Below are 18,712 nucleotides of genomic sequence, written 5' to 3'. Positions count from 1 at the left end.
GAATTCAACAAATAAGTATAACCTTGAATAAAATAATCCACCAGAAACTGACCTGGTCTCAATTTTGAGTAGCGTACACTATCAGTAGTAAAAGAAGAATGGCCATAGTTGCCAAGCATACTGTTTCTCTCTTATCACCTCTCAGATTAATTCTATTCAAATTAGTATATTCGACTGTTTCACATAGTTTTTTGTTGTTGATGATGGTATCTATCAGTCTAATAGGCCAATAGGCTAGATCAGTGGTTCTCAAAAAGGGATAGGTCCAGCAAACCAGCAGCATCAGAATTATTTCAAGTTGTTTCATTGTGTTAGCTTCCCTTCTCTGCAATGATAACTACCATTGAACATATATTCCATGTAAAAGCTTTAAATATATTATTTGACTTGATGTTTACAAGAGGCATTATGAGTAGTCTTCATCATACAGATGCAGAAATCAATCTCAAAGATATGAGGTGATCTGCTCAGGATCACGCAAACTAGAAATAGAAAGGATTGACATTTGAACCTGATCTGTCTTAATGCCAGAGTCCATGATAGAAGCACTACTTCACATTGTCTCCAAAAATCTATCCTATCCCGTGGGTGCCAACCATACCAAACTGCCACATGAGGCCCTATTGTGGATTCTTAAAGTCAGGAAGGAAAAAGAGACAAAATAAGATCTTAAATTCAGAGCTGCCAACTCCAACTTTTTAAAACCTAATTCTATCTTAACTTGTCTAAGAATACTTCCTAGGAAGCCCAAACCAAAATTAATTTCTGATTTTCTCATACTTCTACAGTTTGTAACATATGACACAATCATCCTAGCTTAACCCCCTGGCCTTTTGAGATTTAGTATTGTAAGCTCTGTATGTCAACTCAAAGTAACAAAACAAGTGTTACATAAAGTTGCTTCAAAAATGGCTTTCAGGGATCCCTGGGTGGCGCAGCGGTTTAGCGCCTGCCTTTGGCCCAGGGCGTGATCCTGGAGACCCAGGATCAAATCCCACGTCAGGCTCCCGGTGCATGGAGCCTGCTTCTCCCTCTGCCTGTGTCTCTGCCTCTCTCTCTCTCTCACTGTGTGCCTATCATAAATAAATAAAAATTAAAAAAAAATGGCTTTCATTGGGGTGCCTGGGTGGCTCAGTTATTTAAGCAACTGACTTGATTCCAACTCAGATCATGATCTCAGGGTCCTGGGATCAAGCCCAACATTGGGGTCCAGGCTCAGCGAGGAGTCTGCTTGAGAATTCTCTCTCTCCTTCTGCCTCTCTCCCCCGGTCATACTCTTTTTCTATCTCTGTCTCTATATATCTCTCACTCTCTCAAAAAATAAATAGATCTTCAAAAAATGGCTTTCATCTTCAACAAATGGTATTGGGAAAACTGGACAGTTACATGCAAAGGAATGAAACTGGACTACTTTCTTACCCATACACAAAAATAAATTCGCTGGACACCTGGGTGGCTCAGCAGTTGAGGGTCTGCCCTCAGCTCAGAGTGTGATCCCGGGATCCCAGGATCAAGTCCCACATCAGACTCCCTGCCTGGGGCCTGCTTCTCCCTCTGCCTGTGTCTCTGCTTCTCTCTGTCTGTGTCTCTCATGAATAAATAAATAAAAATCTTTAAAAATTTTTTTGAATAAATTCACAATGGATTAAGACCTAAATGTGAAAAAAAAGACCTAAATGTGAGACCTGAAACCATAAAGATTCTAGATGAAGAGTGCTTGGGTGGCTCAGTCAAGTGTTTGGCTCTTGATTTCAGCTCAGGTCGTGATCTCAGGGTAGTGAGATCAAGCCTTGCATCGAGCTCTGTGCTGGGCATGGAGCCTGCTTAAGATTCTCTCTCTCTCCCTCTGCTCTCTCCATTTATGCATGTGCTCTTTCTCTAAAATAATAATAATAATAATAATAATTTTAACATTTAAAAAATAAAAAAGAATACATTTTTTAAAAATCCTAGAGGGGCGCCTGGGTGGCTCAGGTGGTTAAGTGTCTGCCTTCAGCTCAGGTCATGATCCTGAGGTCCTGGAATCAAGCCCCAAGTTGGGCTCCCTGCTCAGCAAGGGAGCCTGCTTCTCCCTCTCCCTCTGCCCCTGCTCCGGTACTCTGTCTCTCACTCACTCTGTTAAATAAATAAATAAAATCTTTTTAAAAAATCCTAGAGGACAGCACAGGCAGTAACCTCTTTGGCATTGGTCATAGCAACATTTATATATATATATGTCTCTTGAGGCAAGGGAAATAAAAGCAAAAATAAACTCTTGGGACTACATCAAAATAAAAAGTTTCTGCACAATGAAGGAATCAATCAATCAAACTTAAAGGCAATCTATCGAATGGGAGAAGGTATTTGCAAATAACATATCTGATAAGGGGTTAGTACCCAAAATATATAAAAAACTAATACAACTCAACACCCAGAAAAAAAGGGAACTCTTGCCAACTGTTGGTGGGAACGTAAATTGGTACAGCCATATGGAAAACAGTATGGAGAGTCCATTAAAAACTAAAAATAGAATTACCATACAATCCTGCAATCTGGGTATATATACAAAGGAAATAAAATCTGTTTCTCAAAGAGATATCTGCACTCCCACATTCCCTGCAGCATGATTACACAATAGCCAAGATATAGAAACAACCTAAGTGTCCATCGACAGATGAATGAATCTAAAAAATGTGATTGTATATGTATATATCTGTGAACACACATAACATTTACATGTGCATACACATTTAGCCATAAAAAAGAAGGAAATCCTACCATTTTCAATAACATGGATGAACCTGCAGGGCATTGTGGTATGTGGAATAAGTCAGACAGAGAAAGACAAATACTGTATGATGCCACTTATATGTAAAACACGAGAAAGTCAAATTCTTTGAGTACAGTGGCAGTCACCAAGGGCTAGAGTAGGGGAAATGGGGAGATACCAGTCTAAGGGTACAAACTTTCAATTATAAGATGAATATGCTCTGAGGATCTAATATATAGCATTGTGATTATGTCACTATAGTGGACTGAGACTCCACTCTCCTATCTCCTGGGACTCCAGATTTCAGTTCCCCATCCATTTCAAATCCTGTCTTTGGTTAAACATATTTCTAGCATTGGCCTACTAATCACAGGATACTCTAAGTCTCTGAATGATAGTTCAGGTCTAGACCTAGTAGGCAAACCTAAAGAACATTTCCAATGTAGCTTCACTTAAATCTTCTTGTACTCCAAAAGCATGTTTTCTAATTAGTCAAGTGGCTTTAAGCATACATTCCCTGGAAACATGACAAACTCATACTCTCCCATGCATAAATCCTTTTTCATTTTCTTTTTTAAAAAGATTTATTTATTTATTTATTTTTATTTATTTATTTATTTATTTATTTATTTATTTATTTATTTATTTATTTATTATTTACGGAGGGGAGGGGCAGAGGGAGAGAATCTTCAAGCAGACTCCTCGCTGAGCACAGAGCCTGACTTGGGACTCCATCTCAGGACTCATGAGATCATGACTTGAGCTGAAACCAAGAGTTGGAGTCTTAACCAACTGAGCCACCCAGGCATCCCTCCATTTTCAAAATAAGCAAAACTAAAACCATTTGCAAGCCTTAAAAACAGCTACACATTATTCAAACCTTATGCACCTTTCCTTGGCAACTTACTTCCTGCCCCACCTTTTTACTGCTCTTTAGTATCATTCATTAAACACATAATTGTTGCAAAAGTAGCTCTTCTGCTCAGAATTGAGTGGAAATAAGAGTTAAATGAGTTTGGGGTGCCTGGATGACTCAGTTGGTTAAACATCTGGCTCTTGGTTTTGGCTCAGGTAGTGATCTCCATCAGGGTTGTGAAATCAATGCCCAGTTTAGGCTCTGCATTCAGGGTGGAGTCTCTCTCTTGGAATTCTCTCTCTCCCTCTCCCTCTGCCCCTCACCACCTGCTCACGTTTTCTCTCTCTCAAATAAATAAATAAATAAATAAAATCTTTTTCAAAGAGTTAAATGAGTTTCTCATGTCAAAATTTTTTGAGATTATTATAGATTGACTGACATGCAGTTGTAAGACCTAATACAGAGACACCATGTGTCATTTACTCAGTTTCACCCAATGGTAAAATCTTGCAAAGCTTGATAAAATATTATAACCAGAAAATGATGCCGACATAGCCAAAATACAAAACATTTCTGTCCCTTGAAGAATGGCTCCTGTTGTCCTTTTCTATCCACAGCCATTTTCTTGTCCTACCCTCTCCACACACATCCTGAGCCCTGGCAATCACTAATCTATTCTCCATTTCTATAATTTTGGCATTTTAAGAATGTTATATAAATGGAATCATACAGTGTAACTTTTGGGGATTGGGTCTTTTGCTCAGCATAATTCAATGGAAATCCACCCAAGTTGTCATATGTATCAATAGTTCATTCTTATCGCTTAATAGTGTTTCATGTTATGGATGTGTCACAATTTGTTTAACCATTCACCTGCAGAAATACATCTGAATTGTTTTCAATTTTTGGCTATTATGAATAAGGATGTTATGAACATTCATTTACAGGGTTTTTATGTAACCACAAGTTTTTATTTCTCTGGGATAAATGCCCAAGAATGGATTTGCTAGGTCATATGATAGTGCATGTTTAGTCTATAAGCTGCCAAAGTGTTTTCCAGAGTGATTTACTATTTTACATTCCAGCTGCAATATATAAGTGATCCAATTTCCCTGGCCTTTCACAAGCATCTACTGTAGTCACTAGTTTTCATTTTAAGCATGTTAGTAGATGTATTTGATATTTTATTGTAGTTTAACTTGTATCTCACAATTGGCTAATAATGTTAAACATCTTCACATAGACTTATTTGCCATCTGTATAGGCACCACAGTGAAATGTCTTATCACATTTTGGTGTCAAATATATGAATTCTTTGCCCTAAGATCCAAGGATTTTCCTCTATATTTTTCTGAAAATCATATAGTTCTGCATTTTGCACTTAATTTTGTGATTCATTTTGAGTTAAATGTTAAAAGATATGAGACTCAAGCAAAGGTTCATTTTGCTTATTTATGTCCAATTTATGTCCAATTGTTCCACCATCATGTATTTAAAAGGTTTTCCTTGGGGCAACTAGGTGGTACAGTCAGATGACTCTTGGTTCTGGCTCAAGTCTTGATCTCAGGGTCATGAGATCCTGCTTCGGGATTCATGCTCAACTTGGAGTCTGATTGAAATTCTCTCCCCCTCTCCCTCTGCCCCTCCGACTCATGCATGTGTGCACTTTCTCTCTCTCTCTCTCACTCTCTCTCTCTCTCTCAAATAAGTAAACCTTTAAAAAAATTTTTTAGGGACACCAAGGTGGCTCAGATGGTTGAGTGTCTGGCTTTGGCTCAGGTCATGACCTCCAGGTCCTGGGATCAAGCCCCAAGTCAGGCTCCTTGCTCAGCAGATGAGTCTGCTTCTCCCTCTCCCTCTGCCCCTCCCTCTGCTTGTGTTCTCACACTCTCTCAAATAAATGAATAAAATATTTTAAAAATAAAAATTTAAAAAGTTTTTAAAAAGATTATCCTCACCCCATTGAATTGCTTTTCCAAATTCAACAAAAACCAATTGTACATATTTGTGTGTGTCTATTTCTGGGTTCTCTATTCTCTTCCACTTATCTATGTGGCTATATCTCTTCCAATACCATGTTGTTCTGATTACACTAGATAGGTAGTAGGCCTGTATCAGATAGAATAATTATTTGTAATCTATTTTTTCTCAGATTGTTTCAGATATTCTAGTCCTCTGTGAAACGTGTGATTTGCTTCACTCTTCCCATATAAATTTTAGAAGTCTTTCTGTGTCTATAAAATGAGCTGTGATGTTGATAACAATGTTATTAAACTCATAGATCAGTTAGGGAAGCTTGACATAGTTACTGTGTTGAATTTTCCAATTCATGTACATGGTTAGTCTTTCCAATTATTTATGTCTTCTTTGCTTTGTTTCATCAATACTTAATATTCAGCATACAAATCCTATATGTGTTTAATTAAGTTTATACCTAAGTATTATTTATTTTCTTTGCGGTGTTTATAAATGCTATAGCATTTTAAATTTAGTTTCTACGTAATTACTGTCAGAATATCAACTGTCAGAAATTCAGTTGATATTTGTATGTTGATTGTGTAGCCTGATGCATTGCTGAACTCATTCATTCTATGAGACTTTTTGTAGATCCCTCTGAATTCTCACATAAACAATCATGTCTTCTGGAAAAAGAGACAGTTTTATTTCTTTCTTTTAAATTAGAATGCCTTTTATTTATTTTTCTGTCCTTACTGCAGTGGCTTGAACTTCCAGTAATATATCAGAGTGATAAGAGCAAACATCGTTTCCTTTCTCCCATTCTTAGGGGGAAATATTCAATCTTTCACCATTAAGTATAATGTTATCTATTGGTATTTTTAAATGCTTTTTATCAAGTTGAGAAATTTCCTCTCTATTCCTCATTTTCTGAAAAACTTTATTAGAAATTGGTGATGGACTTTATTCTGAAGGTGTTGGAAAGGTATAGAAAAGTATTTTTTATCAACAGATTTCAGCACTTAGGGTGAATTTCTGACAGTTAAGATGGACGGATTATATCCAATAATGGGTCAATATTCAAAATATACAAAGAACTTATGGCAACTCAAAATCAAAAAGAACCCAAATAATCCAATTAAAAATGGAAAGAAGACATGAACAGACATCTCTGCAAAGAAGACATACAGATGGCCAACAGACACATGAAAAGATGCTCAACATCACTCATCATCAGTGACATGCAAATCAAAACCACAATGCAATATGACCTCACACCTGTCAGAACAACTAAAATCAAAAATAAAAGAAACAACAAGTGTTGGAAGGATGTGGAGAAAAAGGAACCCTCATGTACTGTTGTAGGAATGCAAATTGGTGCAGCCATTATGGAAAACAGTATGGAGGATTCTCAAAAAACTAAAAATGGAATTAACCATATGATCCAGAATTCCATTACTGGATATTTACCCAAAGAAAACAAAAACACTAATTTGAAAAGATATATGCACCCCTATATTTATTGCAGTATTATTTACAATAGCCAATTTAAGGAAGCAACTCAAGTGTCCATTGATAGATGGATGGGAAAATAAGATATGTCAAACACACACACACACACACACACACACACACAGGAATATTACTTAGCCACGAAAAAGAATGAAATCTTGTCATTTGCATCAACATGGATGGATCTAGAGGGTATAATGCTAAGTGAAATAAGTTGGTCAGAGAAAGACAAGTGCCATATGATTTTGTTCACATGTGGAATTGAAGAAATAAAACAAACAGACAAAGAAAAAAGACAAACAAAAAAACAGACTCTTAAATATAATGAACAAACTAGTGGTTGCCAGAGAAGTGGGTGAGAGGATGGATGAAATAGGTGAAGGGGATTGAAGGTATACTTATGATTAACACTGAATAATGTATGGAATTGTTGAATCACTATATTGTACACTTGAAACTGGTATAACACTATGTATTAATTATACTGGAATTTAAAAAAATAAGTGAAAAGATATATATTTTTTAAATATGGACTGATTGGAACAGACCAAGTAGGGAGTTGCTAACTTTTCTTGTGGTCATCCTCTCCTGCCTAGTCCTACACTTAATATCCTTATTCAGATCATAGATTAATGAGGAGAGCTCAGGAAGTTAAAATCTGACAGAGAGGAGAAGGTAATAAGCACCCCCTAGGAAGGGAAATAGCCATTTCTAAGCCTGCCTGCAAAAGTACAAGATCCTCTGTCCACAGAAGGCATTCATGACTGGATCTTAGGAGCTTATCTCCTAATTCAGTAGCAGCAGTCTGAGATAACAGATCAGACACTTGATGGAAAAAGCCATGAACATACTAGAACCTCAAGTTACAGATCAGCTGGGAAGACAGTCTACAAAATTAGCTATAATGTTATACAAAAAAGAAATAAATTCTTCCTTCCTGGTACCTGGGTGACTCAGTGGTTCAGCATCTGCCTTTGGCTAAGGTCCTGATCACAGGGTCCTGGGATCGAGTCCCGCATAAGGCTCCCACAGGTAATCTGCTTCTTCCTCTGCCTATGTCTCTGCCTCTTCTGTGTGTCTGTCATGAATAAATAAGTTAAATCTTTAAAAAGAGAGAGAGAGAGAGAGAGAGAGAAATTCTTCCTTCCCTTTTTTAGGGGGGAAATCTTCCCTTCCCTCATGCCATTTTGTGCTCTAGCATACTGTTCAACCCATCCAATGTCCCATGTTCCAGAACCTTTCAGTTATTTCTTCAGTCCCAACTCCTCTATTAAATTGTATCCACCCTTTCTCCAGTTAACTCAGATAATTTGAAAAGAGCTGAGATTTTGATGACTAATTGTGAGTTAATAAGTTTGTCTACCACTCTCAGATAACATTTTGCATTTTGTAACTTTTTTATGTAAATTAAGCTCTACACTCAACATGGGGCTCAAACTCATGCCTCTGAGATCAAGAGTCACATACTCTACTGAGCCAGGCAGGCATCCCCCAAATGTTTGCATTTTGGCAAAATCTGATTGAGGTGGACTTCCAAATATAGGTGTTGTATATGTGGTTGCCTATTCTTCCCAGATGCAGGACTGACCTTGTGATACAGGATGGTATACCACGTCCACCTGGTTCTGGGAATCATATTGAAGTCAGATAACTCTTCACTGACTTGCTATAACCAGTGGAGGGATTGATTGGATCACAGAAAGGACCAAAGCTAGACTGTTAACTTGATGTTTGACTTAAGTGCACAGACACTTTCATTTCTGGGCCTCTCTGTGGTGTTCCCTGACCATTGAGCCACACAGGCAGCAGTGTTCTGGACTTACCTCTCTCTTCAGTTTCAGGAAAGATTCTTCATACATTAGCTTTATATGATAATAGAGTGGAAGGCTTTGTCCTCTACTACATGTATTTCAGGCAGGCACCAGGGCTTTCTAGGCTGCTCTGTTCCACTTCTATACTCCCATTGTAGACAGGCTCAGCCTTCATCACAACTCTCGTCTCCAACTACCCAACATACAAGGTCAAAACTGGAAGGTATTTTAATGATTACTGAATAAACTTTTTCCTTTCACAGATGGGGAAACTGAAGCCAACACAGGAGCAATGGCCTTCCCAGGGTCATGTAGCACATTCTAGCAAAGATGGAACAGTGGTTTTCCTATTTCCCCTTACACTTTCTTCTTTCCTGCCTGCATTTCTGTGTGGTAGTGAGAAAATTCATGTTTCTTTTGCCTCTAGCCCTCTGCCCTCATTCTAGTTTTCAGGACCCTAGGCTCTAATGCATTTATTAACTAGCCCTAGATCAGGTTCCCTCTTCTATGCAAATACTCTTCTTCCTTACCCTCTTCTCACCCTTATATATTCTACTCACTCAGCTCATGCCAAAGACTACAGTTTCTGTCACCTATCTGAGCTGGACAAAGTTTTATGGTCATGACTCTGGGAGCTTTAGAGCCTCTCCAATGACCAACCCCATGAATAAGACAGGGCTTGGAGGATGCCTGGGAGGCTCAGCAATTGAGTGTTTGCCTTCAGCTCAGGGCGTGATCCCTGGCCCAGAGATCGAGTTCTGCATTTGGCTCCCTGCAAGGAGCCTGCTTCTCCCTCTGTCTCTGCCTCTCTTTCTGGGTCTCTCATGAACAAATAAATAAAAATCTTTAAAAAAAGACAGGCCTTGGGGTTCTGAGTTTCCAGCTTATGCTCTTTCTGCCTTTTTTACTTATCACACTCACTTTTCACATATATGTGCTTTCTACTTCAGCCAAACTTTGCACCTTCCTATTTCTATGCTTTTACATGAAAAGTACACATTTTAATATAAAGTCCAATCCAAATCTTACTTCTCCTTGTAGCATTATCTAATGATCACATCATGAGAAATTGTTTCCTTCAATCAACTCTTCTAGCATTTTATTTATTTTTTTTAAGATTTGATTATCAGTGGCGAGTCTGCTTCAGGATTCTCTCTCCCTCTGCTCCTCCCCCACTCTCAAATAAAGAAATAGAATTTTTTAAAATTTAAAAAATAAAAGTATTTCTAGAGTGCTTATAGTGCTGTATCTTTGAAAGCAGGGGACATGGCTTATTCATATTTGAATGTATCCTTGGCTCTAGTCCCAGTGGCTGGCACAGAGTAAGAACTCTTTAATAAAGAAATGGTTCCCAAACTTGAGTTCCTGTGGCCACTGTCTGAACTCATTCTGTGTGCTCATGTCTGTACTGACAGCATTGTTGCTGAGGGGCCTGACAGGCCTAGCCTGGAGGCTCCTGGTACCGTGCCTAGATCCATTCCACTGGCCATGGGAGCAGCTCAGGACCATTGGGCTCACCTCCTGCTTCCTATGTTTTCTCTTGCCATTGGTCTGGGTCCTGTCACATTTGGAGAGCTACAAGAAGTGGGAGTGAAGGGGGCTGTCCTGTCTCTTGCCCTGTGACCTGAGCACCCTTGGCCTATCTTGATCATGTTTGCTGCATTCTTGGCTGGCCTTCCCTAGATCATGTCCTTCAATTACAATGATCTCTTCTGCAATCATAACCTCTTGATTTCTCCATGGTGACATCCTGGAACTACATATATTGGTTTACAAGGCCCTGCTTGGTAGGTCCTCCACGTAATAATAAAATCTATTTAAATCTGAAAAAATAAACAAGTAGACCCTATTCAGCATCTTTCCCTTCTTATTTCTTATCAGGAATGAAATTTGTATGAGTTTCCATAAAAATAGCATTTCTGTTAGACTGACAGCCTCACTAAAATAGTGGTGAAGCTATAATGTATTTTATTGAAAAACAAGATATATTTGTCATTTAATGGTTCCTCTTCTCGCATTCACTTATTTAGGAAAATATCAAAATTTAAGAGCCAAATATTACCCTTCATAAATGCATACATAAACACACATTTACAGAAATTTAGCTGTTACCACACTAAAAAATGATATCAATATTCTGCCTTGCACCTAGCTGTCCTCTTCACTTTATTATGCATATCCCAGGGAACCTAAACTCGGAGGAATGGTAGGTAGGAGAAAAACAGCTAAGAACATTGCTAGGGATTTACCCCAAAGATACAGATGCAGTGAAACGCCAGGACACCTGCGCCCCAATGTTTATAGCAGCAATGTCCACAATAGCCAAACTGTGGAGGGAGCCTTGGTGTCCATCAAAAGATGAATGGATAAAGAAGATGTGGGATATATATACAATGGAATATTACCCAGCCATTGGAAATGACAAATACCCACCATTTGCTTCTACGTGGATGGAACTGGAGGGTATTATGCTGAGTGAAGTAAGTCAATCGGAGAAGGACAAATATTGTATGGTCTCATTCATTTGGGGAATATAAAAAATAGTGAAAGGGAATAAAGGAGAGAAAATGAGTGGGAAATATCAGTGAGGGTGACAGACCATGAGAGACTCTTAACTCTGGGAAACGAACAAGGGTTGGTGGAAGAGGGGATGGGGTGACTGGGTGACGGGCAGTGAGGGGGGCACTTGACGGGATGAGCACTGGGTGTTATACTATATGTTGACAAATCGAACTCCAATAAAATAATATACAAAAAAATTTGAAAAATTTAAAAAAGAAACAGAAGCAAGAAAACACAACAGGGGTTTGGGGGGGGTGGGGAAAATAAGACTTCAGAACAACTAGACTATGATGCTGTGTTGTTTACCAGTTTTGGGAAGGAGACCCTTGGGATCATTTGAGGAAAGGAAGAGGTGAACTCAAATGAAATCTCAGAAGTAAGGTCATACCTTTGATTTTAGAAATAGATGAATAATTTGGAAAAGAGAAAAGAAGCCTTAAAGAGCAACTGCAAGTGGGGTATTCCTTAAAGTACTGAGAAACAGTGAAAATTTCAGGGGACCTAATTCTACCTTTTCCAAGCTAAGGGACGGTGTAATCTGATGGAAAGGCATCAGAATGTATGAAGGGATGGATCTTCTCAGAAGGTTTCTGCTTCCATAAGAAATAACCAATAAGAACAGAAACCACAAACTTAGAATCGAGAAGTTTTAGTAGCAGAGGAAGAGAAAGAAAAATGCTCCATTTCTCAGTTCACCATTTCTGACTCTTCAGGTATAGATAACAAATGCCTTGCTCTTAGAGGTCAGACCCTGTGTGTATATCGGTAGATTTGGGGTGAGAAAGGAGCCTCCTCCTGTGTTTTCCCCATGTCTCCCTTGCTGCTCTCCACCCACCTCCCACTGACCCAAGCATTATTGATGACCTTGTCAACCACTCCAAATATACTTGTGGTGCACCTCCTGACATAGCTTCTAGAAATTATCAAACATACTCCCTGCCAGAGATCTTGGAGTAAATACTATCCAGGTCACTGGGAAGCTACGAAATCCCTTCTGGTGATACCTCATGGTTCCACAGCATGTCACTCCTGTTGGCTACCAGCACTATAGGGATGTTGGGGCTCAGGTTGATCAAGTGACTATTCTAGAACAGGAGGTCCATGAGGTCATAGTTCGTGATAGAGTAGATACAGACAAAGCTATCAACCCAGGAGAGGGAACAGCCAATTTGCTCAGGGAAGATGACAATATTACTGTTCTTCTTTATATATAAATGAAGGTAAAGGAGAGAAGCAAAACGAAATATGGTTGGGCTCCGGAGAGATGCCCCTGGAGCAGCATGGTTCTGGCTAGAGCTCTTATAGGCAAATTTGTATAGATACCTGAGTTGGAATTGTAGAATTGAAGGTATAGGCATCCTGGGTAGGAATAGTGGGGAGGAGAATATCTAAGACAAAGTTGAGTTTAACCTTACTGCATTAAAGAAGAAAAATACCTAACAGGTCCATATCACATGTTCTTGCCTACTCTCCGCCTCAAAATTCCTTGGCTGAGGGGTTTAGAGGTAGTTACTAGTCTGAACAAACACTAAACAGCTTCCTCTCTGGAAAGTTTTGGCTACATTTACAAATGAAATATTTTCCACCACTAATTGTATGATCAAATTTATATCACTTTGGAAGTTTCTGAGAAAAATCCCAAGTAGAAATGTCTAATCAAAAACTGTAGACTCAGGGCACCTAGGTGGCTCAGTCATTTGGGCATCTGACTCTTGGTTTTGGCTAGGGTTATGATCTCAGGGTCATGGGTTTGAGCCCTGCATCAAGCTCTGCACTCATCAAAGAGTCTGCTTGAGATTCTCTCTCTCTCTCCCTGCCACTCCCGCTAACTCACACACTCTCTCTCTAAAATAAATATTTTTAAAATACCCTGAAGACTCATCTACTTATTTTCTCTTGTTTTGCTTCTTGAGAAAACTTCTGAATAGAGATTTATTCATGAGTGTGCCATTGAACACTTCTGAATTCTGGGATGCCAACCATTAAACTCTATCTCTGTCTGTCCCTCTCTCTCTCTCTCTCTCATACACATACACAGACACACAGACATACAGACACACACACATTCTGAGCTACAGTCACTCAAATGTGTAGCACTTGGCTCTGGGACTAAAACTTTAGAGCTACTCTCTCAAAACTTCCCCCTCCTTGCTCCCTACTTCTGCCTCTATTCTTGGACATTTATTTCAGCACTTGCTCCTATCATTCTAACCCTTCTAACTTTCCACACCTGCACCCATAGTCACCTACTTCTCATTCTCACTCACTCCTCTTTTATTCCTCATTTTTTCTCATCCCTACTTCCCCCATTAGAAAATCCCAAATCTCTAGCCCTATGTGCGAGCTGACTTGAATAGCCATTGTTCTGCTAACCAGAAAAAGATCAATCTGAGAAAAAGAAAGACAAACATATTCCAAACTCGTTCTCATTTTCTTCTATTTTCTCTCCATTTAGGAGTGGCATTATTTGTGGGGTACCTGGGTGGCTCAGTCGGTTAAGCATTGGCCTTTGGCTCAGGTCATGATCCCAGGGTCCTGGGATCAAGTCCCACATTGGGCTCCCTGCTTATTGGGGACTCTGCTTCTCCCTCTGTTTCTACCGCTCCTCCCTGTTCATGCATTCTCTCTCTCTCTCTCTCTCTCTCTCTCTCTCTCAAATAAATAAATAAAATCCTTTTTTTAAAAAAAGAAGTGGCATTATTTGCTAAAATCAGGTTGTGGCATCAAACACTAAGGAACAATCAAGTCTTTTGGTGAAAAATATGACCTACCTACTCAAGCTAAATGAAGAAATAGCTGAAGATACAGAAATCAAAGATAGTTGGGCAGCCTGGGTGGCTCAGCGGTTTAGGGCCGCCTTTGGCCCAGGGCCTGATCCTGGAGTACAGGGATCGAGTCCCACGTTGGGCTCCCTGCATGGAGCCTGCTTCTCCCTCTGCCTGTGTCTCTGCCCTCCCCCTCTCTCTCTCTCTGTGTCTCATGAATAAATAAATAAAATCTTTTAAAAAAATCAAAGATAGTTGAACACTCAGACATGCATCTCGATCTTTCTTGGTTAATGACAAATGGGTAGGGATCCCTGGGTGGCGCAGTGGTTTGGCGCCTGCCTTTGGCCCAGGGCGCGATCCTGGTAGACCCGGGATCGAATCCCACATCAGGCTCCCGGTGCAGGGAGCCTGCTTCTCCCTCTGCCTGTGTCTCTGCGCCTCTCTCTCTCTCTGTGACTATCATAAATAAATAAAAATTTAAAAAAAATGACAAATGGGTAAAACCTCTAATGAGTAAATTAGGAGGTAAACCTGGAGAGAAGTGTGAAGTGAATTGGGATTCAATAGAAATTGTAATTTCATTATGTCTGTGAACAGTATACTGAAACTCTTGGAGCTTATTTTGTCTTTTTTTAAAGTGAAGTGCACCATTTTATACTTTGTGGGACAGGCATAAAGGGTAAACAATGACAAGACAGGCATAAAGGGTAAACAATGGCAAGGAGGTTTCAAACAGGAAATATTTTTTGCTCCCTATCTAGAATCTCTGGCTTTTCCTGCTCAGTTCTTAGCCTTAATATTGAGGTATCTGGGCCTCCATAGGTGGCTTTCAACTCACTATCATACTTATTGTAGTTTTATAACCAATTGTTCTTCCAAGAGTATGTCCATCAAATCCCTTGGGAATCAAGCCATAGGAAGTTATATAGGGCAGAGTCCTCCTCCCAGGTTGTGGCTGGAAAGCCCATCTCCTTCTTTATACTGAGAAATTGGGACCTTGACAAACAAATGAGTTTTGCTGGAGCCAGTGTGACATACATAGAAGTAAATCAATGAGGAAACTGGTAAAAATTGTTCTTACATTGAAAGACATAAATGGGGGTAACTTGGACCTGGAGATAGATCTGTTCTTCCACCTATGGAAAGTAAATGGAGATATAAGGCACCTAATCAACAAAACAGAGGTCAAGACTCACTGTGTTGTAGTAGAAAACATAGATCAGGGAATCAGGAGCCATTTGCAGTTCTACAACTTGCTGTGTAACTTTGGACAAGTCCTGTCCACATTATGGAACTCAGTTTCCTAGATAAGAATTGAGAGAACCGGATATATGATCTCTAAAAGTTTTCAGATAGAAATACCTGTCTACGTGGGAAAATGGTCCACATTCCATTCATTAATAGCCAGGAAATGGGTCAGGTTTTAAATGTCAGGTAAATAAATGAGATGGGAGTGGACAAGGCACTTGAGAGATATGCGTGTCTCAGGAAAGGAGAGATGCTAGGATTCAGCTTCACCTGCTATCTAATTTTTCTGAGACTCACTTCTCCCTCCCTACCCAGTGCCACTAGCACTCACCTTTTGGTCTAGTCTTAGAGGTGGACACCTGGCTATCCACTGGAGATGTAAGGCCTAGGCTGCTACTTCTCAAAATGGTATCCAGATAATTGGGATCTCCATGGATCTGTCATAGAAAATTCAGTGGATCTTGGTGGTATAATCAGCCCAGAATCAAGGTCCAAGGAAGGAAAGCTTCATAAGGGAGAGGGTTGGCTGAGCCTGGCTGCAGTGAGTCTACCACTCACTGCCCTTGGAGATTCAAGTACAGCACCTTTCTTTCGCTTGGCAATGCTTCTTCTACCAGCTTGCTATGGTACCAACCTAGAAAATCTTAGAAAAATAACTCTTGGAGCCATTTAATCACTTCCTAGAAAAATGGCATAAGTCATAGAGTGCCAAGAAAGCAATGCTATGTATAACTTAAGATTCCTTCCCATAAGCACATACATTATATTTTAATATACATATGTGTACACATTAGACACATATTCACATACAGATAAAAACACATACAGAGGAGGAAAGAATGTGTATGTGTGTGTTTTCTGTGCCTTTCCCAGATAGCCCACTCAGACTAAAAAAGAAAACTTTTGCCTTACCTCATTCTTACTCTCTCAGGGGATTTTTAAAAGATTTTTTATGTACTTATTTGATAGAGATAGAGAGCGAGAGAGAGCGCGAGCAGGAGGAGGTGCAGAGGCAGAAGGAGAAGAGGCTCCCTGCTTCAACACCCAGTGAGCCTCCATCCCAAGACTCCAGGATCATGACCTGAGCTGAAGGCAGACACTCATCTGACTGAGCCACCCAGGCACCCTCTCAGGGGATTTTCTCCTCTAACTCCACATCATTAAATGGATTTTCTAGGGAGGCAGGCCCATGGGGATCTGGGGAGAGTGCCTCTCTGCTAGAAGATATAAACCTGAATGCTTCACCTCTTTTGATGTTTCGGCTTTGTGTGAAGAACAGACACAAAGGCTAGAGAGAAAGAAGAATAAAGTACAGGAATTTCAGGATGGGGAGGGGAAAAGGGTAGAAGAGGAATTAAAGGAAGTTTATAAAAACTTTTCCACAAGGCATTTGTTCCCTGCTTTTTGAGGAGAGTAATGTTGAGAAGATCCTCAGGAGCTACACTCACTAGTATTAGCCTCATGTTTTCCAATAAAATGATCAGTGAGAAAGCTGTGCACCAGAGCTGTACAGCAAGGCAAAGACAACACCTTATACTACCTTATCCTCCTCTTGACTTCCCTCTGTAGAAGCCCTTGGAGAAAAGTCCATTTCTTTGGTTGAAAGATTGACTTATTTGATGGTGAATAGATCTTTGTTCCATCCCAAGGCAGGCAAATCTTGAAGAATGGTGATTTTCCTAAACAGTTCTTAGCCAAGCCCCAGGAGAGAACAGAAGCAATAGGAAAAGTAGGGAAAGTACCAACCCCCTCTCATGTGAGTTTCTGCACAAATAATCTACCCATAGGCTCTGGGACTTCACCACCCACTTCAACCTGATTGGTGCCATCCTTCTCAGTAAAATTCCTTTGCCTTCCCCCCAAAAAGCTCCCCCCATCAGCCAAGCCTCTTAGTTGTTCATTGTGTGGTGAGGAGAGGTGACCCCAGGGATTCCATTGCCCTTTATCCCCCTACCCCAAATACACATATTTACAGGATGGTCTCTACCTGGCTTCCCCCGGCACCACAATCTTCATGCTTTTTTGGGTGGGGAAACCAGGATGCGATACTCTACAACAGCCATTGGGTGAAAGTTGGTAGAAAACTAAGAAATGGCTGAGGTGGATATGGGCCACCATGACTGCGAGGTCAAAGGCCAAAGATTTCTTAGAGATCTTCAGTATTGCCACTACCATTTCTTTCTTCAAGTGTCACTTCTTCACTTTAACTTTCTGTATCCAATCTCTCTCTCCTGCTTGCAGCAGAAGGGAATCAAGGAGGTATTGATGGGTCTTCTGCAAGAGTAGCCCTCTTCTCTGACTGATGGCAAAGTTGCAAAGAAAAAATATTTTTATCCAGTGAAAGCTGACTTCTCTAAGTCCAAGCCAACCCAAAGTTAAGTTGGGTTGTTCTCAAGACCAGAGAGGGAATGCTGGCATGAGTAAAAAAATAAACTATCAGTACTCCATCTTCCTCACCCCAAGTTTAAATATAGAATGTCTCAGTTGAAAGGCAATTAGGGATCCGAACTTAAATCCTTTATTTGTATAGTTAAAGAAACTGATGCTTGAGGCACGTGGGTAGCTCAGTCAGTTAAGCATCTGCCTTTGGCTCAGGTCATGATCCCAGGGTCCTGGGATGGAACTCCACATCGTGTTCCCTGCTCCTCAGGAAGCCTGCTACTCCCTCTGCCTGCCACTCCTCCTGCTTGTACTCTCTCTGTCAAATAAGTAAATAAAATCTCAAAAAAAAATGAGACTCAAAGACTTACTTGCTGGGCAGGCATTTCAAGATGGGGCACTTGGGAATAGGCATGTGGAAAGTCAGGGTCAGAGCTGGGGCAAAAATTCAGGTTTCCAGTTTTCCTATCCACTATGGTCCTCATTGCCACTGTTGGGCTACTTTCTTTAAGTGAAAATTTTGCAGAGTTGGAAAGGGGTTAGGTTGTGTGGGTGCCAATTGGCCAAGAAAGAGACAAAAAGCAATCAAGTAAGTACCTTTCTAGGGTGACCTTTGGGCAAACAGACAGGTCTTTTGAGGTGTATTCAGGTTTACTGTTGTCCCAATTTTTAAATAAAAATGTCATCATATGGAGCATACATCCTCTAGTTGTCCATAGTCTCTACAACTCCCTACTGTCTTCTCTCTGGTAACTTAATTCATTTATGTTACCTCTCTGGCCCCGGGAAAAAAGTTGATTGACCAACTGGAGTTATTTGAGGGCAGAGACGATGTAAAATTCATTATCTCTTTATCTCCAAATAGGAAATG

General features: G+C 40.0%; 1 pseudogene; it reads left to right on the top strand.

Annotated features, from left to right (window-relative positions):
* The first annotated feature begins 10,283 nt into the window (after positions 1-10,283).
* LOC144307996 (cytochrome c oxidase subunit 8A, mitochondrial pseudogene) lies at positions 10,284-10,478 on the top strand (annotated as a pseudogene).
* The last annotated feature ends 8,234 nt before the right edge of the window (positions 10,479-18,712 follow it).

The sequence above is a fragment of the Canis aureus genome, chromosome X (assembly GCF_053574225.1).
Source record: "Canis aureus isolate CA01 chromosome X, VMU_Caureus_v.1.0, whole genome shotgun sequence".
Lineage (NCBI taxonomy): Eukaryota > Metazoa > Chordata > Mammalia > Carnivora > Canidae > Canis > Canis aureus.
This window is presented reverse-complemented; position numbering and strand designations above follow the sequence as displayed.